This window comes from Octopus bimaculoides, chromosome 7, assembly GCF_046866305.1.
Source record: "Octopus bimaculoides isolate indiv1 chromosome 7, ASM4686630v1, whole genome shotgun sequence".
NCBI lineage: Eukaryota > Metazoa > Mollusca > Cephalopoda > Octopoda > Octopodidae > Octopus > Octopus bimaculoides.
The window spans coordinates 16,744,083-16,771,582 of NC_142934.1; the positions used below are offsets into that span (position 1 = coordinate 16,744,083).

Genomic DNA, 27,500 nt, shown 5'->3' on the forward strand with positions numbered 1-27,500 from the left:
TATCTGCTCATGCGTCTATTACGAAACCAAACATAGCCACACACTCAGTCGAGAAAGCGTATAAGTCCCCAGCACCAAGCTACTGCGGCTCTGATGCTGGCTCACTGGAAGTCCTATATTCTGGTTAGTTTGGACAACTGCTTACAAATTTGAACTGGCATTCTGTTTTTTTTTTGCAAACTGATGTGATTATAGAATGCCTGCACAAATAACAAAGTCTGAGAGATGAACTACTAGCTAAGCTTTTGTATATTACACCTCTATTTTCTGGAACGTTGACGACAACGATAAACCATGTGGTCAAATTCGTTTCAAAACTACCTGGGCTCTCGTCTGGTTCAACTACATGGTATCTTGAGAATATATTTCTTTTATAGCATCGGTTTGATTAATATGTGAATGAAATTGATAAAGGGTAAACTCTACTGAATACCGTTGTATATGTGAGTATGTGAGTATGTTTATGTCCAACTTTATGTGTGCAACCGTTTAAAAACATACTTTTTCTCATGTCACGCAACTCAGTGATACGAGTAATAAAGATCAGTAAAAATAAACACAACACATAAAAAAAAACACCGGGATTGAAGTGATCGACTAACGCCAACCCTTTGAGATAGTATCCTGACACGGCTGCAGTTCAATTATTTTTTAAAAAAAGTAACAGTCTATAGCAGTGTGTGATAGTGTATATACGTGTTAAATGTTCTCGAATGTTTTGATCCAAACTTCTCCATACAAGAAAAGAAAGCACATGAGAAGATGAAGGTTCTGTTGATCAAAAACTCTCTTCTCTAAATTTTCACATTAGATCCTCATACAGCAATGGCTTAAAAAAACTTGAACAAAGTCGTCATGCAACATTTAAAAGGTACTTGGACTGAGTGTTAGATTTAACAGAGGCTAAACTTAGTTTTGTGCCTCGTATTCCGCACGGGCTTCAAAAAAATTAAAAATGTGTATATGCTTTCAATTAATATGAAGCATTCTGGTACAATACTTTAACAAGAAACCAACAAACTTTATATAATTATACAGTTTATGGTTTCACCAAGCATAAATCCGGCTCCACCTACAATCAATTCATCTGCCATTGTAGTTCAATGACCCCTGCCATTGATTGGCGTTTTACTGATGCTCATTCTTAGATTTCCACATCGTCCCGCTACTCACCATTACACACACACACACATGTATATATGTGTATGTGTGTATATATATATATATATATATATATATATATATATATATGTATATATATATATATATATATATACAGCGTTGCACTCCCTCGTTTACGTTCCAGTCGATCCGATCAACGGAATAGCCTGCTCGAGAAATTAACGTGCATGTTCACTTCACAGACACGTGTACCCTTAACGTAGTTCTCGGGGAGTTTCAGCGTGACACAGAGTTTGACAAGGCTGGCCCTTTGAAATATAGGTACAACAGAAATAGGAAGAAAGAGTGTGAGAAAGTTGTGGTGAAAGAGTACAGTAGGGTTCACCACCACCCCCTGCCGGAGCCTCGTAGAGCTTTAGGTATTTTCGCTCAAATAAACATTCACAGCGCCCGGTCTGGGAATCGAAACCGCGATCCTACGACTGCGTGTCCGCTTCCCTAACCACTGGGCCATTGTGCCATCACAATACAGACAGAGAGAGAGAGAGAAGGAGAGATGGAGTGACGGAGAGAATGCATTTGAGAACCAATATATGGATTTATATGTGCTCGGGTATTTGTTAGTTAAGGTAAAGAAGAGAAAAACTTACCTAAATTCTGTCACGTGTTCAAAGTTTCCTCGACAACGTTAACGGCTAATCCCCGGTAAAAAATCCTTGATTATGATAACAAGTCTTCTAGAGACTTGATATAATGGCTCAAGAGAATGGCTTAATAATGTAGAAGCTAGTTAAATATATTTGAGATTGTATGAAGGTTGAAAGCTATGGGTACAATACATAGGCGTTTCACCACAATCTCTGATAGAGTATGAGTGGCGGGCAGAGATTTAGTGAAAAAAATGGAGTTTATGTACTGAAATGATTTGATCTCCGATTTGTTAATAGTACTGGTGCTGGAGGTTGTGTAGCGGCGGTTAGCTTCGTCAACAGCAGCAGAAACAACGGCAACAGCAGCAGCAACGGTATTAGCAACAGCAGCAACGTCGAAAGTGTAATGTACGTTAGCTGACCACCAGAATGCGTACTGAGGTAGAATTATCCACAAGAGGACCTCACTGAGGAGTAAAGGAATTACTTAGTCCGGGTACACAGATTCCAGGTATATGTACCAGATCTGTAAAGAGAAAAAAAAAGAAGAGAAAAGAGTGGTGATTAATATTAAAGAAACGTGGCGGTTTAATAAGCTAATCATCTGGTAAAAAATATGACCTAACGAGTTCATGAATTAGATTAATAAAAACAAAAAGCTATTCATTGAAAGGGGCAAAAGAATTAAAAACAAAAAATCGAATAAAAGAGTATTAGACAAGTTAAAATATTGTTTCTAATTCTTCAATTCTAATTTTGGCACAAAGTTAGCGATTTGGAAGGAGGGCGAAATTGAATGCATCGAGGATTGCTTTGCATTTTAAATTGATGTAATGATTACATTGTTCAATTAAGTGGAGTTGCAGGAAACGATCGTACTGCATTACCTCTGGATATCCTTGTTGCTTATCTTGATATATATATATATATATATATATATATATATATATATATATATATATATATATATATATATATATATATATATAAATATATATATATATATATATATATATATATATATATATATATATATATATATATATATACATATAAACATGTATATAAATATATACAATTTAAGCAAAAGCGAGGTAAGACAAGTTCCTTTTTGCTTAAATTATGCAAACTATTTAGGCCATAGATATGTTCTGCTCTTTGTTGTGTAAGTCTAAGTCTCTTGGAGATAAAGTTCGGGCAATTGTCATGACGATGACTGCTATCCAGCTATCACCTTATTTCTAGTCAATAAAACCGTCCTTTTCTTTAATGGGATGTCAGGTGATCATATTTGCCATTTGGCATTTATGATACATACTCTAGAAGAAGATATAATTTTAGTACATCAAGAATTCTTTATAGTGTTTGTTATACCAATATTTGTCTCTTCATACATACATATAGACATACACACACACACATACATACAGACATACACACACACACATACATAGATACATACATACATACATACATGGATACATACATGCATACATACATACATACATATGTAACATACTGCCTAAATTGAGAAATTAGGCTTCTAAAAACCAAAAAGGAGAAAGCTGATTCGAAGACTACAGATCCATCATTACAACTGTAAAAATCCGTAAAACCTTCTAGAAGTTTATTATTTAGGTATATATGAGCATGTCTAGACGTTCAAGTATATGCATAAGAATACATACATAAAAGAAAACATACAAATCTTCACATATACCTGCATACATACAGAAATACCCTCTTGATGTTGTTAGAATTTCAATGAAGAAGCCATGGATCTATGTTAGAAACCGGCTGCTTATTGGTAAGAATCTTGAAATAAAAATGAATAATGGCATACATATATTTACACACGCGCGCACGCATATATATGCATGGCTGGATTATAGATTAAAAAGATATACATTTGAAAGGAGTATGTGATATGTTTCACAGATTACATATAAGATATAACTAAATTCTTGACCAATGCTCTTTAACCTTTCCTTTTTCTGTATTTGCACTCTTTAATAGCTCACCATCACGAAATCCGCCCACATATGATGAGAAAAAAAAGTAGTCTTGTATACAGTACAATCCGTTACATAACGTTAACAGCTTTAACATTAAAATGATCTACAAGATGAAGATGGAAAGCGAGCAAAATAGCAGCAGCAGCGGCACCACCACCAGCAGCAGCAGCAGCAGCAGCAGCAGCAGCAGCAACAACAACAACTACAGCAATAATAACAACAATCGCCTTGTGTGAATAATGCTAAAGAATTTTTGAACTGAGATAATGTTTGCTCATAGGAATATCCAAATTTCGTACAGAAATCGTCACACACTCCTGTGGTTCATAGATTTCCCAAGAACTTCTGATGTTGATTAAGCTTACTCCTATATATATATATATATATATATATATATATATATATATATATATATATATATATATATATATATATACATACATATATATGCATGTATGTATGTATGTATGTATGTATGCATGTATGTATGTATGTATGTTTCCGCGGAGGTTCACTTACCCTTTCCTCCCTTCTGGGTCGATTAGATAAGTACCAGTTATGCACTGGGGCCGCTGTAGTCGACTTAATCCCGTTGTCTATCCTTGTTTGTTTCCTCTATGTTTAGCCTCCTGTAGGCAATGACGAAATATATGGATATATAAGTATGTATACTCATATATATATATATAAACACACACACACACACATACACACACACACACACACACACACACACATATATATATATATATATACACACATAAGCTTCAGAACTATTAATTTGTAACTGAATTTGAACTTTTACCCTCTGCGTTGCATTTAACAACCCCGCCGTACAAAATAAAGAGAGGAAGAGAGTGAGTGAGAGAGAGAGAGAGAGAGAGAGAGAGAGAGAGAGAGAGAGAGAGAGAGAGAGAGAGAGAGAGAGAGAGAGAGAAGCAGATTTCTACATGCTAGAAAACAGTTGGAGATGATAGTAAAAAGTTATAACTCATTTTCAATTTCGGAACTAAAGTACGAAGTTCGTTCGTAATCCTTTTCCAATTATAAGCAATCTTCGGTTGTTGGTCAAAGATAAGGCATCACTCCACTTTATAATAATTCGACGACACAGCATGATATTAGTTTTAACGTTACTTAGCAAATCCTCACCCGTTTCAATGTACTTTGTCGGTGAAAAACTTTTAAACGGTAGACATATAAAAGAATAAACGGTGTTAAATTATTCCAATCAAAAACTAGAAGTAAATTATGGTCTCAACCCAACAAAAGCAACATTTACCTTTAATTTATTGCACTAGCTTCCAATCGATAATGTCGACAAAAATTACTTTCTGCTGTGAAATATATTACTTATATGATAGTCTCAGGTTAATTTGTGTCTGGCCCCGAATTAATAATGTCAAGGTACTTCTGAATAGTAATGTTATATAGATGAATGACAAGGGTGTTCATTTAAATATATTACGTTACCATAGATATTATTAATCTCATGTCTTCTTCCTTTTTTGCTCAATTAACTTCCAGAATATTCTCTTTCTTAAATGAAGTGTCCAATATTAAAGAAGCTCTTCTTTTATGAATTTCATTTTCGTCTTTGTAAAGCAATGTCAGAACAGTTAATTGGAATCTTAATTGAAGGAATATTTATGTTTTAAAACTATTTGCTACTTGGATAAGTTCCACCACTTTAACAACTTTTGTGATCTAGAGTAAAGCCTCTTATAATACATCGTTACCATAGAAGAGCCTTGGTTAGAGGGACTGGAAAAAAGAGGATAACATTGGGATTAGATATAGATTTGCCGAGAGTGGTATAAAGACAGAATTCTAAGGCTAAATCAAGTTCCCTAGCCAGTGTGATCAAGAGAAAAACCTCTTAAAATACATTCTTATTACAGAAGAGCCTGGTTCAGTGGGACTGCAAAAATATACGATAACATCGGGATAAGGCGTAGATTTTCGGAGAGTGGTATAAAAACAGAATCTGAAGGCTAAATCAAGTCCCCTAGTTATTAAATAAGAGCCTAAATTAGTGGAACTGAAAAAGTACGATAATGTTAGGATTAGATGTAAATTTGCGGAGAATCGTATAAAATCAGAATCTGAAGGCTAAATTAAGTTCCCTAGTTAGTATCAACCCCTTTTAAAATAAATATAATTGTGAGTTAGAACTATACCACCAGGTAACTAGGTGCCATCTCCGACCAATAATCAAGGAATATTTAATGTAATAGATGTGCGGGTATTCTGAAAATACCCCATGGAGTGATGATGACCGTGCCCTGTATAGTTACCGGTTGCCCTTTGGCAAGGTATAGCACCCGTTTAAACACCCTGTCTGAGATTCGGCAAATACATGGGACTGCAGCATGGTGGATTGAGAAGAGGTAGCGGAAGAGCTCCACTAAAACAACGGTGCTTCTTACTTTGATGCTGAGCGGAGGAATCCTAAAGGATTAACGGTCAGGATGAAGAAACTCCATCAAGAGAGTAACTGCAACGCATCCATAGGGCCGGCGTCTACGGTTGTGTAATTAGCTAATGAAAAGATTCACTGACTCAAGTTCTCAATTCGAATTCATAATAATGAAATTGGATGGCGACAGAGAATCATGGGAATCTGCGAAAGCAGCGTGACCGAAGAAGTTTAATATCAAATATGGCGACAAATGTCTCTGTAATTTTGATTCCCCATCCAGAATATGGTAGAATTTCTCCGATCATTAACACATATTCTGTATCATTCAAATGGTGTAAATATTCTTTTTCCAACTGTCTTCCAACAGCTAGGATAAGTTTGCCCAAAGAAAAGCCGCAAACATACAATCGCAAAGTCCCATTCATTTCTTATATAATTTAGTAGAGCTGTCTGTTTATGAAATTAATCCGTATTGCAGTACATTCGCCTAAGCTAAATTCCACAACCCAATAATGATTATCTATGAAAGAAAGAAAGGAAAAATACTGGACTTCATTCATTGCTTTATGCATCTTCTTTCGTAATCATCGAGGTGTGTGTCAGAAGCAATTATTACGTTATATAACAGAAGTGTATTAGAATACTAAAAATTTAACTTGTTTCCTATCAAACACGAACTTTTCCAGACACTTCTTCAAAGTGCGCCAACAAAAGAGTTTCTAAGCGGTTGATTATCCTGCTAGAAATAGTGACCAAGTTTCCTTTAAACCAAATTGCATCGTGTTAAAAAATAAAAATAAAAGAAGCTGCAACACTCTGAATGATATAGCTATAGTTATACAATGTTTGGTAAAGAAAATAAACAGCCAAGAGAGTCGCTTTTGATCATAAACCTAATCTGAGTTACATGACAACAATAAATATTCTATCAAAAAAAAAAAGTGCTTATGAAGTCGTTTCAACTGCGCAAATAACAGTTAAATCACTTTTACAAAAGACGCAGCACATTTCAATATAAAAAAAATGCAAAATAAAACATTCACGGCAAAACACCGCTGATCTTATGATTGGGCTGTGCTGAACAAAAGCAGCAACAAGAACAACAGGAATAATCTTCTATCAAAGTAAAATTGCGACGGTTACTAACACCCTATCCAAATCTGAGAGTAAGTTACAAAATTGAACGATAGTAAATACAATAGTAAACAGATCTCCATCAGTTTCCATGAAGCGTGCTCGGTTGATCGGTCACGCTAATTCAGTGACCAGGAATATGCTTACCTTTATTCCAGGCGGAATCTTTGTGAATCGGTGTGTGGCAAGGCCAACCCTTTGAATCTCTCGTAATATATATATATATATGCATAAATATCTGACAAGCTCCTGCATAGTTTCTCGCAAGTCAGTTTCATTCACAAGGGCAGAATCGATCTGTAGTATTAGTAAGACATCGCAGATGCTACGAAGTGATATCTTACTTATGACCTCATAAGTAAGAACCGAGCTTCTTACTGTTTGGTCAAGCAATTTCCACAGATGGATGGTAGTGGTACAATATCAAGGTGAGTATCTTTTAGAACTCAGTGTTCTCTAAACAACAGAAGCGTCTTTGTGTGTGTATGTCATGAGAAACAGAGAAAGAGAGGGAGAAAGAGAGAGAAAGGGAGAGAAAGAGAAGGAGAGAGAGAAAGTGACTTGCGAGGGATTGAACTCAGCACACATATCTAACGAAACTTTTGGCATTTTATATTATTGCTGCGTGTCAACGAAGGAGCTTGTACGTAGTCAAACGACCCGCCGAAAATAGTAATATATCGCAGAACTCAAACTGAAGCATTTTAAAATAGGAAAAACAAACGAGATAATATTGTCCTGGAAGCCTTAATGAAAAATATAAAAATATAAACAGCTGGATGCTCACGGCCGGAACGGCTTTTATCATAGTTTGGTTGGATCTTGAAATTTCCCTGAATTGCTGTCTTTGGTTAAGCTAACTCTTTTCTTATACATAGCAAGAATGAATCCTCTCCTGAATCATATGTTATATGCGAATGTAAGCCATGAACCTCCTTGTGATCTTTTGATCTGAGAGTAATAGCACCCAAATCTCACTCAAATAACACCCTAACTTATTTTTATTTTACTTTTCAATAACAAAAAGCGATTATAAAATGACAACCCGAATGCTCAAACTTCAGAATGGTTATAACTAGAATACCTTAGATAAGCTAACCTAATGGTTAAACAATAGCAACAACACAAAGAATAACGGCAACTACGTTGTGTTGCTTTTATCATTGCTGAAAATACGTTAAATGATAAAGTCGTCTGTTAATAATATATAGCAAGGCTGGCTGCACCATTTAATAGTTCATTGTCTTAGCTATCAACAGTATACAGCTACTACGAAGTGGGAATCCTTCAATCGGCCGTTCGAAGACGCTATCTTTTCAGCCATCTGTGTATCTTATTGACCTAACTCTGAAAGTTAAATTGAAAAGCCTTTATCATACGAAAGCAGTTAGGTGACTTTCTCAATGGAATGTTGAGTGACCGGAATTAACAACTTAAAGTAACTGTTTCCTTCCAATACCGCATTTTGGATTCGTGGCCTAAAATGATGTTTCATATCACATATTTCAGCCTTCATATGTTCATATCATTTTTGAGAAAAAAAAAATTGAGTTAATGAATGCATGGTATGCCCGCATGCAAACATACATATATACATAGATACATATAGTCATCGGGCACACATATAGTGATCTTAGGCTGGTAAGTCCAAAGGGAACATCGCTCTTACGGGTAAAATTATTATTGCTTCATATATAAATATATATATATATATATATATATATATATATTATTTAAAAGCGTTCCAACTCTGTCTGTTTTTGTTTTATTTATATTCTTATAAAATTAATGTGGGATATAGAATATGGAATATATAATATAAATAGTAAAATGAAATGAAGCATTGAATATATGAAATATTGAGTACTAAATATAGAGAATTAAATATATAAAGGCTAGAATACTTTCATGCCTATTGGCATTCATCAAGGCCCCGTCTATATATATATATATATATATATATAGTCTAAGATAAAAACATTCAGCTCTTGGCATCTGGAATTCAGGGTTCAAAAGATATGTGCTAATGTGTCAGACCTAATCCGTTGCGTAGCCGAACACCACTAACAAGCATCTGGGTCCCTGCAGCAGAGTCCATTCGGCAGCAAGTTATGCAACCAGACCCTCACCCTAGGTATAACTTTCCCTCTCACTTCCTTTCTCTCTCTTCTTTCTTCTTTTCCTTCCTCTTTATCCTTTTTCTTCCTCTCTCTACTCCCCCTTTTTCCACCTCTCTCTCCTCAACAGTCTCAGAGGCATGGAAAAGTGTCATAGCTATTGTTTTCTTCACTGACTAAGTCAGTCTCTCTTTATCTCTCGCTTTCTCTGCCTGTCTCTCTCTCTCTCCATCCCTCTCTCTGTCTCTCTCGCTCACACACACACAAATGCAATTATTACGATGACAATAGGCATTCAATTTTAATGTTGAAATTAAAATATAAATCAAAATAGGCAAGGAAAATAATTAAATCCTTTGTCAGCATGAGCGCAAATCGTATCGACGATTTTCGCATTTTCATTGTAAGAGACCATGAAAAATCAAATTTGAGATAAAACTGAATATTGATAACGTATCAATATCTAAAAGACATCGCGGTATAGAGCCGCAGATGTGATATATGTTATTAATCGAACACAAATCAACCACAGGTGAAATTCAGCTATTATTGTCGTTGTATCGATCACCAGAATGAAGCAAGTAATCCTTGTTTATTTGAAAGGAAATTTTACGAAATTATTGTAAGGATATAAATATACATTAAACTATAGAAAACGAAAATATCTGAAAAGAAACAACTAAGAGAGAGAGAGAGAGAGTGAGAGAGAGAGAGAGAGAGAGAGAGAGAGAGAGAGAGAGAGAGAGAGACAGAGAGAGAGAGAGAGAGAGAGACAGAGAGAGAAAGAGAGGGAGAGAGAGAGAGAGAGAAAATATATATTTCTACTGTTGTGAATATAAATGGAACTGATATTACAGTAAGCATTCGCAATAAATTTGAAATCTGAGAAAAATTTTATTACGAAAGTCTGTATGTATGTGCGTGTGTTCGCACGATTTTCTTTTTTATGTATGTATTTATGTATGTATGTATGTATGTATGTATGTATGTATGCATGTATGTATTATGTATTTCGGAAATGTACATGTCTGGCAGGTGAATAGAAAGAAGTCAGAGCGTGTTGAAACGAAACCAATTGCAGTATGGAAGACATATTTGAGCCATTCAAGAACATATAAAAACTGTTAATTTCGGTCAATCATTTATTTTCAGTCAAAATTTTCATTGCGCTGTCTGCGACCTGTCCACTGACACTGTTCCATTGTATGTATGTATGTATGTATGTATGTATTATGTATAGTCTCTCTTTTACTTGTTTCCGTCATTTGACTGAGGCCATACTGGAGCACCGCCTTCTAGTCGAACAAATCGTCCCCAGGACTAATTCTTTGTAAGCCTAGTACTTATTCTATCGGTCTATTTTGCCAAAACGCTAAGTTACAGGAACTTAAACACACCAACATCGATTGTCAAGCGATGGTGGTGAACAATCACACACACACACACACACACATATACGACAGGCTTCTTTCAGTTTCCGTCTACCAAATCCACTTACAAGGCTTTTGTCAGCCCGAGGCTATAGTAGAAGACACTGCACAACATTTAATGCAAATATCTTCTGGTATAGCCCTGGGTCGACCAAAACTTGTGAATAGATTTAGTAAACGCGAGCCGAAAGAAGCCTGTCATATACATAAATGATGATGGCCGTCCACTCGTGACAGAGGAAGACCATTGCCGACCTTCAGGAACATTGTGCGCTCTAGGACTAACTTATATTTTGCATTTGCGGCTCCGTTGGTGGCTAATGAGCCCTGCTCTTGACAAGCATACACGACTGCAAACATTGCAGATTAAGATTTCCCCATTCACTATATGAGCTGTGCGCTTCCGCGCGGCTCGCTTAGGTTCTTCATGCTGGATACGTGCTCTCTCAAAAGTGTGGATCCTCTCCTTAACCTGCTGCCTTCATCCGTGGCGATGACAGGCATTGTTCTCCCAGTCAGTGTCCTGCATATCACAGGCCTTTAATGAGGACTTGACACAGTATATATATATATATATATATATATATATATATATATATATATATATATATATATATATATATATATATATATATATATATATATATATATATATGTATATATATGTATATATATATATATATATATATATATATATATATATATATATATAGATATATATACATACATGCACATACAGATACATAAACATATATAAAGATAGGGTTGGGAGGAAGATGTGTGTGTGTGCGCTGTGTGTGTGTGTGTGTGTGTGTGTGTGTGTGTGTGTGTGTGTGTGTGTGTGCAAAGATGCTAGAACAGCAAAACGGTTGGTTAGAGGTAGCCGAGGCAAGTTAACTAGGCGAAATGATTAAAATACCTTCGCTAAAATACTAGAAGTTTAATCGAGAAAAATAAATTAGCTATAACGTTTTTCAAGTAGAAAGCATTTTTAATTAAAAAGAAAACCACACCACCACCACCACCACCACCAACAACAACAACAAGAGTAACACCAGCAACAATAACAAAAACATCACTAGCGATCAAGAAGAAACAACAGAAGCACCAACAACAAGTCACGAAGAGAAACACTTTGAGAGGAAGTACTTAAATCTGTGTGTGGGGTAAGAAAAATAGACGTGAAGCCTAACAGGAACTAGCGAAGTTATTTATAGAATAACCTCCATTCATATCGCAAAAATATATGTATGTGTGTTTGTGAGAGAGTGAGAGAGAGAGAGAGAGAGTGTGTGTGTATCTGTGTGTGTGCGTGTGTATGTATGTGTGTGTGTGTGTGTGTGTGTGTGTGTGTGTGTAAAAACTATATCGTCACTAGTTGTGAATGAGGGTGTCGAAAAACCTATATTACAAGAAATAAGAATTACAAAATTTAATGCTGAAATATATATATACACTGACAGGGGAGATAACCGTCCCATATTGCGCCTACCTTATGCTACTGTCGCCAGCATTACAGTAAATTCTTTCCATTTTTCTGAACGTTAAACTAATCATTTTGATCCTGAACAAATACCCATTATCCATAGCGTATTGTTGATTGCTTTTGTTCTTTCGCTCTTTCTCATCTCTCTCTCTCCTTCCCTCCTCTGTCTGTCTGTCTGTCTGTCTGTCTGTCTGTCTGTCTGTCTATCTATCTATCTATCTATCTATTTTTCAATTCATCATTTATGTAAAAACCCATCATTGCTTGCATACCCACACAGTCACACTCATATATATGCATGGGGTGCATATATATATATATATATATATATATATATATATATATATATATATATATATATATATATATATATATATATATATATATATATATATATATATATATATATATATATGTATATATATATATATATATATATATATATATATATATATATATATATATATATATATATATATATATAATCATAAATATATAGGGATTGACAGTAACCTGCTTCTCCAACATACTGAGAATTCAGAAATAGCAGTCAAAGAACTACTGATTTCAAAACTACAAATTATTACTCCAGATTGATAGCGATATTTTTGATACACACAGAACAAAAAACAATAGAGAAGAGTAAAAAACGCTTGCCTTTAGTTAATTTAGTACAATTGTTTCACAGTTAAGAGTACATAATACTCTATTCTGATCTTCAGCTAAATATTCTAATAAATTTATTAGAATATTTAGCTGAAGATCAGAATAGAGTATTATGTACTCTTAACTGTGAAACAATTGTACTAAATTAACTAAAGGCAAGCGTTTTTTACTCTTCTCTATTGTTTTTTGTTCTGTGTGTATCAAAAATATCGCTATCAATCTGGAGTAATAATTTGTAGTTTTGAAATCAGTAGTTCTTTGACTGCTATTTCTGAATTCTCAGTATGTTGGAGAAGCAGGTTACTGTCAATCCCTATATATTTATGATTATAAATTTTTTACCGAAGAAGGTTTTTTTCATACTGAGCTACCCGGCAGAATTGTTAATTATTAATTTTATTACTAATTGATGATTCCCTGCCCTGCATATCTATATATATATATATATGTATAAACATAATTAAGGGATCAGCAAATAGTTGCTTCACCACATACCGAAGTTCAGAAATAACAGCTAAAAAGCTGAGACTCCAACAGAGAGCATTACTTCTAACTCACAAAGGCAAAACAAGAAGAAAAACAATGAAACTAACCAGTCGAAGTTAATCATAAACGCGTTTCTGGATTAGGAGCGATAACACTCCATTTCCTTCATCGGTATGATATTCTAGTTGTAAATTCGACGGTGCTAGCAAACTGTGCATGCATGATTAACTTCGACTGGATAGTTTTCATTGTTTTTCTTCTTGTTTTGCCTTTGTGAGTTACAAGTAATGCTATCTGTTGGAGTCTCAGCTTTTTAGCTGCTATTTCTGAACTTCGGTATGTGGTGAAGCAACTATTTGCTGATCCCTTAATTATGTTTATAGATGTATAAGAACTTTTAAATAAGTTCTCCACCGATAATGGTGTTTACATACCGAAGGGCTTGGTAAAATTATTAATTGTTAATTTATTAATAAATTAATAAATTGATAAACCTTTACTCTTTTAATTGTATATATATATATGTATGTATGTATGTATGTATGTATGTATGTATGTATGTATGTATAAATATATAATTTAGAGAAAAGAACCAAAGTTTATATACATATATATGCATGCACACTAGTACATTCACACATACGCACACACACACAAGTACACTCACACAGGCACACACAGAGACACACACACTTACGCACGCGCGGCTGTGTGTTTCTGGTTGTTCGCATGCAAGAGCGCGTATGTATGTGCTTTGCACTAACAATGAAATATATATTTATTCAAATGTGATTCTCCCGTCAAATTAAGTAGTTATATTTTCTTCATAATTGTAGTAATTAAAATTTCCTTAATTGCTCCGAAATCTATTTTCGTCATTCCATACCACACGCCACTTAACTGTTTAATGTGTATTTCGTTTTAAAGGAAATAATTCTAAGAATGGTACGGAAGTTGGGTAAATTGTTGTTTATGAATGATTAAAAGGAAAAAGATTACAAACAACAACATACAGTTCTTCAAATTTAGTCATTGAATATAGCGAAAGACCGGGCTATATTATGTTACTGTAATCTGTATATATGTATATATGTAGTTGAGTATGTATGCGTGTAGACAAAGAAAATTCTTTAACACATCTTTAATTATAAGTTACAATTGTTTCTGTACAACCTCTATTTGCAACGCCAGTTTACTCAAAATTCAAAAAAGATTCGCGTAATGTTTGTGATTTTAAGCACTAGAGAGGCACTTCCTCAGATTGGCTTCAAAGGTGTATTATCACATTGTGCGTCCTTTTGGCCCCTTGTTGATGTAGCAACTACATGTATCAAACAAATATGAGCTGAGGGAAATGACAGTGATATGTGAAATGAATTTGGATAAGAAACATTTGGACAATAAAGGTATATAAAATACCATACAAAATAAATTCTTGATTTACTGAAATTATTAATTTATATTTGCAGCCGATTCCAAATGAGGAGAGGATGAAACGTATACATACATACATGCACACATGCATGCATACACACATACATACATACATACATACATACATACATACATACATACATACATACATGCACGTATACATATATGTGTATGAATTGTTGAACTCAGGCAATTTGATTTTTGGAGTAATAGCGCTGGATTGCTTCGAGGACCGCTGTTTGTTAGCTATGTGGCTGCTATGTATAGAGAACAGTAGCCCAGACGTCAGAGAACAAACGTTTTCCAGAAGGTTCTTTTCATTTCTGTCTGAAATAGGTTGGGTATTCTCAGATTCGAACCCATTAGTTGCATATCTATCTATCTATCTATCTATCTATCTATCTATCTATCTATCTATCTATCTATCTATCTATCTATCTATCTATCTATCTATTGTGGCATTTGCATGGAAAACGATATGAATAAATAATTTGTCGCGGATTCATAGTATATACAGAATAATTTAAATGCCAGAGTAAATTTCCACCAATAGTTAAATATATTTACCGTAATAAACAACAGTGTTCTATCTAATAATACGTTGATATTGTTCAAAGTCTTGTAGAATTCGTATACAATTTCCTACTTAGTGCTCCTGCACAATCATGAGGTTAAATATCCATTCAGTTTGTTCCGCTAGCAATTTGAAGAAGCATACTTGCAACTGACCTTTTGCGCTTTATACGTAATCAAATGTTTATATTTACATAGATATCTATGTGCATGTTTACTTTGTGGTAGCACACTACAATTTCTCAGGCATTGTACGTACGTATGCATGTATGTATGTATGTATGTATCTACGTATAAGTATATATATATATATATATATATACATTCATATACATACATATATATATGCATATACATATATATATATATATATATATATATATATATATATATATATATATATATATATATATATATATATATATACATATATATATATATATACACACACACACACACACATATATATATATATATATATACATACAGACACACATACACATATATGTATGTATGTAGTATGCATGTATATATATATATATATATATATATATATATATATATATATATATATATATATATATATATATATATATATATATATATATATATATATATATATATATATATATATATATATATATATATATATATATATGTGTGTGTATATTAAGACTATCAAACATTGACTGAGGTTCTTAATACACTTAAGCAAAGTGTGTAAATTTACTTATACAAGATAAATACTTATAGTGACTTCGAACTTTCGCCAATTGTTTGAATTGATTAGCATATACGGTTTTATTCTATCTTGCGGCATAATTATGTACATTAGATTAATAGGCTTGGTTGTGTGAATAAGAAGCTTGCTCAGTAGCCGTTTGGTTTTAGATTCAGTTCCACTCCGTGATATCTCGATCAAGTGTCATCTACTATGACGAACGAATTCCTTGAGAGTGAATTTAGTAGACGGAAACTGTGTGGAAGCCCTCATGCATATGTGTGTATGTATATATGTGTGTGTGTGTGTGTTTATCTTTGTAATTGTCCTTCACCACAATTTGTCAACTGGTGTTGGTTATTTACGTCCGTAACAGCGGTTAGGCATAACAAAAAAGAAGATCGATAGAATAAGTCCCTATCGTTAAAAAAAAAAAGTACTTGGGTCGATTCGTTTTCAACTAAATTCGTCAAGGGGTACCCCAGATGATCGCAATCCAGTAATTGAAACCAAAGCGCTAAATGATATAATTTTAATATTCCTTAATTAACTCTTCAGATAATTATCAAAATTGATTAGATATTGCAGGAGCATCTCTTCCATATTCCTGCATTCACAATTTTCTCTTGTTCTTTCGCTTTATGTCCGCTTTGATCGAGCACACCCATCAATGGTGTTCCAGCCGTGACCATTGTCTCTTATCTGGTATCAGCCGTGACTACCCCGTCTTTTCAGATATCAGATGCTCCAAACGTGACTACCTCGTATATTATTTGCGCCAGTCAATAGCTATTGCCCAATATAGCCTTTTTCAAATAAGATGGCAGCGTATGATTTGAAGCAAAGTTGGCTGCCATTTTTACTTTGTAGAACAACCACATAGAACCCAACCTCCTTCGCGCTTCTCAATTCTTTTCGCTATATTCTGTTTGCCTATATCGTTAATTGCATCACGAAGTATATTAAAATCTTCACGGTTTAATATGATTGTCGCGATTCTATGAAACTCACATAGTGTGAAGCAAAAACATAATAAAGCATTTGATTGATAATATACATAATATAAACTTTGAAAAATCTAATATGCATTCCTTTTAACATATGAATTGTATGAAAGTTCAATTTTCCATTGTGTATTTTAAGATGCAAGAATGAGAAGGAATAAAAATTCATTTTGTGTTTAGCGTATAATAATGTACTTTGTTGAAAGTTTTAAAAACACGTTGTTTCCAATACTATATTAAATGTAAAATAGCGGTCATCGATAAAAAATAAAATGAAGTGAAACTATTAATTCTAATATAAAGTGTTAAGCGTATAATAAAATGTAGTTGTTCAGCATATGAAGATTATTTTATGTCTAAAAAGATTCTGGACTAATTTTTATTAGAATTTCCGTTGTTTGCTTCCTAGAGACATGGGCATAACTGCAGTTTAAGAAGATCTCTTAGCAACTATGTGACTTGAGTTCAGTCTCACCACACAGCATCTAGAAAAAAGTGACTTTTACTAATGGCCCCGCGCTGCCCAATGCTTTGTGCGTGAATTTTGTAAATGGAAATTGTGCGGAAGCCCATTTTGGGCGTCTGCGTTAGCGTGTGTGTATTTATATATGTGAAATATATATTATATATACATAATCATACACTACAGACACATACACACATGCGCATATACACACGCATGCACTCACACACACACACACATACTTGTGTGTAGGCTTCTTACGTTTGATAATCGAATTTAACTTGTTTACGTCTCCGTAACGTAGCGACTCGGCAAAAATGATATGATAGAATAAATAGGTTTAAGACAAGTAGCCGGATCGAGTTGGCCGACTAAGCATTTGAAGTTAGTTCTTTAGTACAGCTGCAGTCCCCTGACTGAAAGAAATGAAAGAAAGAATAACAATATTCCCACAACGGCGAAACTGTTATAAGCTAATTTTGTGTTGTATTTAGTTTGCAAGATTCTTGATGTGAACTCGAGTGTTGAAACAGTCGTTGTTGTACCTCAGGAGAGTCATTATGCCAATAATAAACACACGTTCCACTTCACTTCTCTATTTTTCGTTAATTTGTTTAACCAATTAATTTGTTTAACCAATTAACTAATCGATTTTTTGATTAATCATTTACCTAATCAGTCAATCAGTGCTCTTTGTCAAAATCCTTTCGTCGATATTCGTGACCTCTTCAATGACGTGTCGTTTCTACTCCAGTTCAGCGTCAGATCTGTCTCAGCTAAGCGTTCGTTATATGTAAAGAAATACGAAACTGGGAGGTCACTTTATGGCAATAAGCTACGGTCCGTGTCATAATAATAAGGATAATGGTTTCAAATTTTGCCACAAGGGCAGCAATTTTGAGAGAGGGGATGAGTTGATTACATCGACTCCAGTGTTTAACTGGTACTTATTTTATCAACCCCAAAAGGATGGAAGGTAAAGTCAACCTCGGTGGAATTTGTACTCAGAACGGACCAACGGGCGAAATACCGCTAAGCATTTCGTTCAGCGCGCTAACGATTCTGCCAGCTCACCGCCCTAATAATAATGATAATAATCCTTTCTATTATAAGCACAAGGCCCAAATTTGGTGAGATGGAACAAGTCGATTACATCGACCCCGAAAAGATGAAAGGCAAAGTCGACCTCGGCGAAATTTGACAAGCATCTTCTACGATACTCCCGGGTCGACAAATACCTTGGGAGTGAATTTGGTAAAGTGGAAATCTGTTTGAAAGCCCGTCTGTGTGCGGATGCGTGTGTGTATGAGTGTGTGTGTTTGTGTGTATGCGTGTGTGTATGTGTGTATATGTGTGTGTGTGTGTGTGTGTGTTGCGTAAACTTTTATAATGATGTATGTAAAACTGTCGATGCGGTGTATTACTGTCGCCAATCCTTCCCGCCACTTCGCACCACCAAAGTTACATATAGCTTACACGGGTTCACTGGTTAACATTTGTTTCTCATCTTCAGCTGGAGGATTACACCGTATAATATGAAAGTTTAGACATTCACTTCCTGCTCATACACTCTTCTTAATGTCGAACTGTCTGTCTGTTTCTGTTGCCGCTACTACTACCACTACTACTACTACTACTACTACTACTACTACTACTACTACTACTACTACCACTACCACTACTACTACTACTACTACTACTATTACTACTACTACTACTACTACAACTGCTGCTGCTGCTACTACTACTACTACTACTACTACTACTACTGCTGAAGCTGGTGCTACAACTACTACTACTACTACTACTACTACTACTACTACTACTACTTATTCTACTACTACTACTACTACTACTACTACTTATTCTACTACTACTACTACTACTTATTCTACTACTACTACTACTACTACTACTACTACTACTACTACTTATTCTACTGCTACTACTACTACTACTACTACTACTACTACTACTACTACTACTACTACTACTACTACTACTACTACTACTGCAAAGTCTTAGAAACAACACAATTCTAAATGTAGACTGAATACATCATCGATATTACATTTCTTTTATTAGCCACACAGGGCTCAACGAAGATGGGACAAATACAATGTAGAGCTTTTCTTTTTGGGAGGGGGAAGGAAGGAAAAAAAAAAAAACTGGTGGTGTCGATCAAAAGGGATCGTAGGAAGGGAAAAAGGGGCAGTTCGATCAAAAGGGATCGAAAAAAAAAGAAAAGGAAAGGCCGATCAATAGGGATCGTGTATCACACAGTAATGTTCTCGTGTAAAAAGAGGGGAGGACAGTTTAGGTTTAGCCGTGGAAGGAAAAGCCCACGGAAAAGACCACGGTAACCTTGGTCAATATTCTCATTGAAGAAACTATAACAGTAAGTGACTCTCTTTTGCCTTTTTGTTTTATTTTTTTTTCCTGTTCATAGGGTTATGCTCAAGCAACAACAGTGGGAAAGAAAGCAATAATGGACGACGATAGTTAACAACGGCAAAAATGATAATCACAAATTGAAAGAACAAAGATCAAATGATTGTAAATTAAACTTCATTTGCACTCGAAAGAAACGGTTCAGTGCATTCGTTAAGGAAATCGATACTGTTTCCATAAGTCTAGTGACGACAATATTTGCCGAAGTGGGCGATGATCCTTAAAGAGTGGATGTATTGTACGACAATGTGACGCTGAGAAAGTAGAAAGCTACGTGGAAATATTCTGTCATGGCGTTACAAAAGTAAGTAGCACAAGAGGCCTATACGACTATTCTGTTTCAGACGGGAAAGAGAAAAAGATAGAAATAAATATATGTACATGAGTGTGTGTGTGTGCGCGTGTGCTTGCATTTATCTCTCTGTATATATATATATATTTATATAATATAAATGATATATAAATATATGCATATATCCATACATATATGTACATACCTACATCTATATGTATACATACATGCATATATGTGTAGAGGATATCACAAAAAAAAAACGTTAAACACAATGAAAAACGAAAACAGAAAACGAAGTTTTTTTTGAACAACGAAAAAAAAAAAAAGAACAGAGACACGAGACATGCTGCTTAAAGAATATTTCCCTTCATCAGTTGTCCCTGCTCCATCTACTCCGCGTTTCGAAGGCAAGGACAATACGAAACTTCATTGGAACAATCCTTCCCGCAAAGCAAATTAAATAAAATTTGGAATTTTTTGCGGAAGGTGAAAGTGTTAACAAGAACAACACAGTGAGACAGTAAAAACAAACAACATATATATATATATATATATATATATATATATATATATATATATATATATATATGTATATAACATACATATATATATATATATATATATATATATGTATATAACATACATATGAGAGGAGATGACCAAAAAGACCATCTACGGTCAAACCAGAAAACAAAAGAATGCTCTCTAGGGAAATTCATCGCACACCAGAACATGGTCTATCTCTAGCGTAGTGGATGTCCACTTAGTAGTCATCCTTTCTCATATGTATGTAATATAATTTTTCTGAATTTTCTGAATTTTCTTTATGCTAGACCACTGGTTTTAAATTGGTGTTAATTAAATTAATATCCAATTTATCACCCTTATTATATATATATATATATATATATATATATATATATATATATATATATATATATATATATATATATATATATATATATACATATACATATATACATAGACAAATATACACATAGACAAATACACACACACACACACACACACACACGCACATACAAACAGATACACACAAATATAAATGCGGAGGAGAGAAAGAGAGGGAGGAAGAAGAAAAGAAAGGAGGAGGAGGGAGAGAGAGAGAGAGAAAGAGAGAGAGAGAGAGAGAGAGAAAGAGAGAGAGAAAAAAAAAAAGAGAGAGAGAGAGAGAGAGAGAGAGAGGAATATGGAGAGATGAGGTGACATAGCAGAAGGATGCTACATAAAAGATTTCACAGTGAGCAAAAAGAAATATAAATAAAAAGGAATATAGAAACGAAGATGAAAAGAAAAGACGAAAGAAAGGAAAGAAAGGAAGAAATAAAGACGGAAAGCTATGATAACAGAGATATCGATGATCAAATGAGTTCAGTTATTAAGCTGAATTGGTGCAGGAGTGTCTGTGGTAAGTAGCTTGCTTACCAACCACATGGTTCCGGGTTCAGTCCCACTGCGTGGCACCTTGGGCAAGTGTCTTCTTTTACAGCCTCGGGCCGATCAAAGCCTTGTGAGTGGATTTGGTAGACGGAAACTGAAAGAAACCCGTCGTATATATATATATATATATATATATATATATATATACATATATATATATATATATATATATATATATATATATATATATATATATATATATATATATATATATATATATGTATATATATATATATATATATATATGTATATATATATATATATATATATATATGTGTATATATATATATGTATGTTTGTGTGTCTGTGTTTGTCCTCCCAACATCGCTTGTCAGCCGATGCTGGTGTGTTTACGTCTCCGTAACTTAGCGGTTCGGCAAAAGAGACCGATAGAATAAGTACTAGGCTTACAAAGAATAAGTCCTGAGGGGGGGGGAGGGAATTGCTCGACTAAAGGCGGTGCTCCAGCATGGCCGCAGTCAAATGACTGAAACAAGTAAAAGAGTAAAAGAGTAAAGAGTTCGGTAGAATGTTTCACAGTGTTTGTTCGGAGAACCTACACTTTAAGTTCAAATCCAACCGTGGTCAGCCTCGCCTTTCTTCCTCATCGGATCTATAAAAATGTAATGTAGCATTGAATTTGTGGGTCCGTTAGGTGTTGCAAGACGTCTTGTGGTGCCTGTTTGGGCTCTAAGGCCTTATGCATCCCATTCCACTTGGTGCCACGCTGTATTGGTCTGTGTCATTAAGCTTTCCTTTGGATAAACAACGATGGCAGACAGGGAGGGGAACTTGTATGCATGGACACATGTTAGACTTCCAAAATAAAGTGTCTCCTAAGATTGTGCATACCTGTGCAAAAGCATTGTCGACATTATCCTACAGCGAACATATTTATTAAACGCAAATATAAATCAATAAAATAAACGCTATTACACTGAAGGAATTCTCATATATATATATATATGTATATATATATATATATATATATATACCATCTACGAATTTGTAAGTCAGGAAATATTGCACTCGTATATCTGTCAGCAGAGTGGGAATATTAATGGAAGGATAACTGCCATCTCTGAATAGTGCGCTGTTACGTGATCAGACTGTTACCAAACATTTCGTTGAACCCCTAGTGTGAAACCAATTGGTAAAATCAGCCATAATAGATGAATAATACTGTACACATACACACACGCGCGCGCACGCGCGCACACACACACACACACATACACACACGCACACACACACACACACTAGACCATGTGTCATGTCTTCTTGAGCAAACGCATGATACAGGTTAACAGGCCATATTCGCTTATGATCATATGCGTGTGTGTATGTATGTATCTATGTATGTACGTATGCATGCATGCGTGCATGTATGTATATGTGCGCGCGCGTCTGCACTCTTAACCTGGTTTCAGTCATTGCACTCTGGTGTAGACGTATTAGGATATAATCGATATATTCATCTCCAGTTATAATAATTCTGGTACTTACTTTCATCGAACCGCTGCGTTACCAAACCTAACATACTATTTTCTCCTGTCTAAATATTAATACGCAAACACAGCATATATATCTGACGAGTTTCTGCACATTCGCCAGCTCAGAAATTCCATTCAGTAGTCATTGGTTACGAGCCAAAACTAAGCTACAGCAAAAGACACTTGTCCAAAGAGCCGCACACTGAGACCGAACGTGGAATTAACATGGGTCCACCTGTTTCCGAAGCAAATGCTTATTTCTATATTTACACCTACATATAAAATATGTACAATCATTATTCTGAATTATTTAGTTTGTTCCATAATAATTTCCATCAATGCAATACTAGATAACGACTAAAATCGATAAGCTATTCTTTCGTAACATCATTTTGATCATGAGCGTCCAAAGTTCTGATTAGGTCGATGAGTAGTCGATCAAGTGTAATGTCTGCATATACTGCTGGGTAGATTTATGGACATTAGGTTGGCAAGTGTTTGCCAGTTCATGTCATTCACATGACCGAACATAATTGTTATGTTTCACAGAGAATTTTTAATCTTCTATATTTATTTGTTCAATTTTATGACTATATGTTTTGATCGATGTCCGATAAGCTATGGCGCTTTGATGCGTATTGATAGATAAATAAATCCACGTGATACTGGTGTGAAATTTATAGGGATTAAGATTATTATATAGCTGTATATACGCGTGTGAGTGTGCATCTATCTATCTATCTATCTATCTATCTATCTATCTATCTATCTATCTATCTATCTATCTATCTATCTATCTGTCTGTCTGTCTGTCTGTGTATACGTACGCATTTTAATATTTTGTAAATGCTGTCAGAAATCATCTGAGGTGTTTTATATTAAAGGAGGTAAATATGACAAATGATGTATTTTGTGTAAACTAAAGTGTCACCATATCTCTTAGAAAGAAAAGAAGCCTTTCTACCTACCTACCTACCTACCTACCTACCTACCTACCTACCTATCTATCTATCTATCTATCTATCTATCTATCTATTGATATCATGGCATTTGGTGAATAATAGCGTCGTTGGTTACAGGTTTTCAACGGACCATTCAATGGGTCACAACGTAACTGACACAGAGAGTGACGAGCGAATATCTGGAATCTGGCATAGAACAAATATCACGGTGACTTCGTTCGCAGAAGGCTGATTTATCGATTATATCGGTTTCCTAGCTGACATGTCGAGAGCTGCACACTCATACCCCATAAGTATAAGACATATACATATATATGTACATATGTATATGTGTGTGTATATATTTATATATGTGAATATCTATATCAATGTCTATATCAATGTCTCTATCTATCTATGTATCTATCTATCTATCTATCTATCTATCTATCTGTGTCTTTCTCTGTATGAGTGTGTATCTATATAGCTTTATCTGTGTATATATATATATATATATATATATATATATATATATATATATATATATATATACATATGTGTGTATATGTATGTATGTATCATATGGTATCGCATGTTAGGTGTTAAAACTGCGCCTACAGACAACGACAACTCGACGTAACTGATTAATTAATTTAAAAATATCTTGTACACGCATCTGTTTAAGTTTTCATGAGAACTTTCAAAGAAGTGAAACGCCTACACGTCTGTTAGATCCAGCATTTCAATTTTCAGTAATAAGCAGATATGTGTGTGGTTGTCTTCGCCAAGCAGTTTGCGAACCCTCCTACGTCGTCTAACGACGAGAGAGTGCATTGTGTACATACATACATATATATATATATATATATATATATATATATATATATATATATATATATATATATAATCATAAATATACAGGGATTAGCATTGAGTTGCTTCTCGAACATACTGAAAATTTAGAAATAGCAGTCAAAGAACTACTGATTCTAAACTACAAATTTTTCTCTAAACGGATGGCGATATTTATGGCACACATAGAACAAAAAACCGGAGGGAAAAGCATAAACAAAACAAGTCTTTAGTTAATCGGATAAAGGTTTTTTCATACTGAACTACTTGGCAAAATTGTTAATTATTAATTCTATTATTAATTGACGATTCCCTGCCCTTATTCTTGTATATATATATATATATATATATATATATATATATATAGACATACATACATATGTATTACACATGCACATTCGTATATCTGCGTGCGTATGTGTATATGTCTGTGTGTGTGTGTGTGTGTGTTTCTGTCCGTGTATTTGTATATACGTACGTATGTATTCATATATGTATGTATGTATGTAAGTCTGTATGCATGCATTCGTATGCTGCAGACGACAACTAATATTCGCCTGCGTCATATCTATTTGATTAATGATGTCATTTACGAAGCTGAGCCTAGTGTTGATCTGTAATATGACGCTACACCCAGCTCTTTTTCAATAGTACCATACAGTAATTAAATCTTCGCCTAGTTCAGTTCTGTATTGCTTCAACAATACATCTTTGTTCTAACTGCTATTACTAAGAACAGCTTAGAAGAAAGTCGTTCGTTACTAAGCAGGGAAGATATATATTTTTTTTACTTTAGTCTTCTTTTTTAAAATTTTGTTGTCGTCTCTTTGTATTTTCTTTCTATTGTTTACTAATCGAATGTCTCTGTTTATCGCTTTGTCTTCTTATTTCTTTTTTCTCTAGATCTCTCTATGTATGTATGTATGTATGTATGTTTGTAAGCATACACCCGTCTTCGTCTTTTGTTTTTTTGTAAATTCTCACTATATATGTATGTATGTTTGTAGGTATATATGCAAGCACACTTGCGTTGTTGTATGTATGTATGTATGTATGTATATATATCGTCTGCAAGCATACATGCGTTGTTGCATGTATATATGTACGTATGTTTACAAGCATTCATGTGTTGTTGCGTGGAAGACAAATTATTTCACGATGCTCCAGTCCACTCAACTGGCAAAAATGAGTAGTACCTATATTTCAAAGGACCAGCCTTGTCACATTCTGTGTCACGCTGAATCTCCCTGAGAACTACGTTAAGCTTACTTGTGTCTGTGGAGTGCTCAACCACTTGCACATTAATTTCGAGAGCAGGATTTTTTCACATCTCCGGTCATAAATCACTTATAGCTACTTCCTGATCATGCCATTATCTTCCATCTTGGTCCAAATTATATATATATATATATATATATATATATATATATATATATATATATATATATATATATATATATATATATATATATATATATATATATATATATCAGCTCGTATACATTTACAGGAGGTTGATTATATGGCCAGTCATAGAGTGACCGATAGTTTCACATCCATAAACCGCTTAGCCTTATAGACGACTCGTTAGACTCCTATGGCCGCGGACATATACGTATGCATATATGAACGAACATATGTATGTATGTATGTATGTATGTATGTTGCTATAAGCTTTCCATCACGAGACATCCATTCAGGGTCAATAGTGTAAAAAGAAATTATCACCCTCACCATCAACACCACCATCATTCATTCGCACATTCATTCATTTATTTATTAATTTTTATGGCATTCATCTCCCTGTCAATAACGTACCGACATATCGACAGCAAATGAGAATATAATGCAGTATATACGTAAGCTGAAAATGCCAATGAATTTCAACGACCTGGGTTGTTGATTCATAAACATTACAACTATTTAAGAGTGTTTTATCTGACTGGTATAACTACAGTGTGCGACGGAATAACCGTCCATATTTGATAGTCTCACTGTTATAATGCTATTGTGGAGGCGCAATGACCCAGTGGTTAGGGCAGCGGATTCGCGGTCGTAGGATCGCGGTTTCGATTCCCAGGCCGGGCGTTGTGAGTGTTTATTGAGCGAAAACGAGGCTCCGGCAGGGGATGGTGGCGAACCCTGCTGCAGGGGATGGTGGCGAACCCTGCTGCAGGAGATGGTGGCGAACCCTGCTGTACTCTTTCACCACAACTTTCTCTCACTCTTTCTTCCTGTTTCTGTTGTACCTGTATTTCAAAGGGCCAGCCTTGTCGTACCCTGTGTC

At 34.6% G+C, this 27,500-nt stretch overlaps 1 protein-coding gene across 4 annotated transcripts in view; it reads right to left on the minus strand.

Moving 5' to 3' along the window:
- LOC106873374 (neuronal calcium sensor 2) overlaps positions 1-27,500 on the minus strand; it is a 362,050-nt gene that overhangs the window by 161,802 nt on the left and 172,748 nt on the right. For all 4 annotated transcript variants that reach the window (XR_016242538.1, XM_089354878.1, XM_089354877.1 and 1 more), the window contains one exon: positions 1,773-2,298. The gene's annotated coding sequence lies outside the window, so the exon portion shown is untranslated. The remainder of the gene's footprint in view (positions 1-1,772; positions 2,299-27,500) is intronic.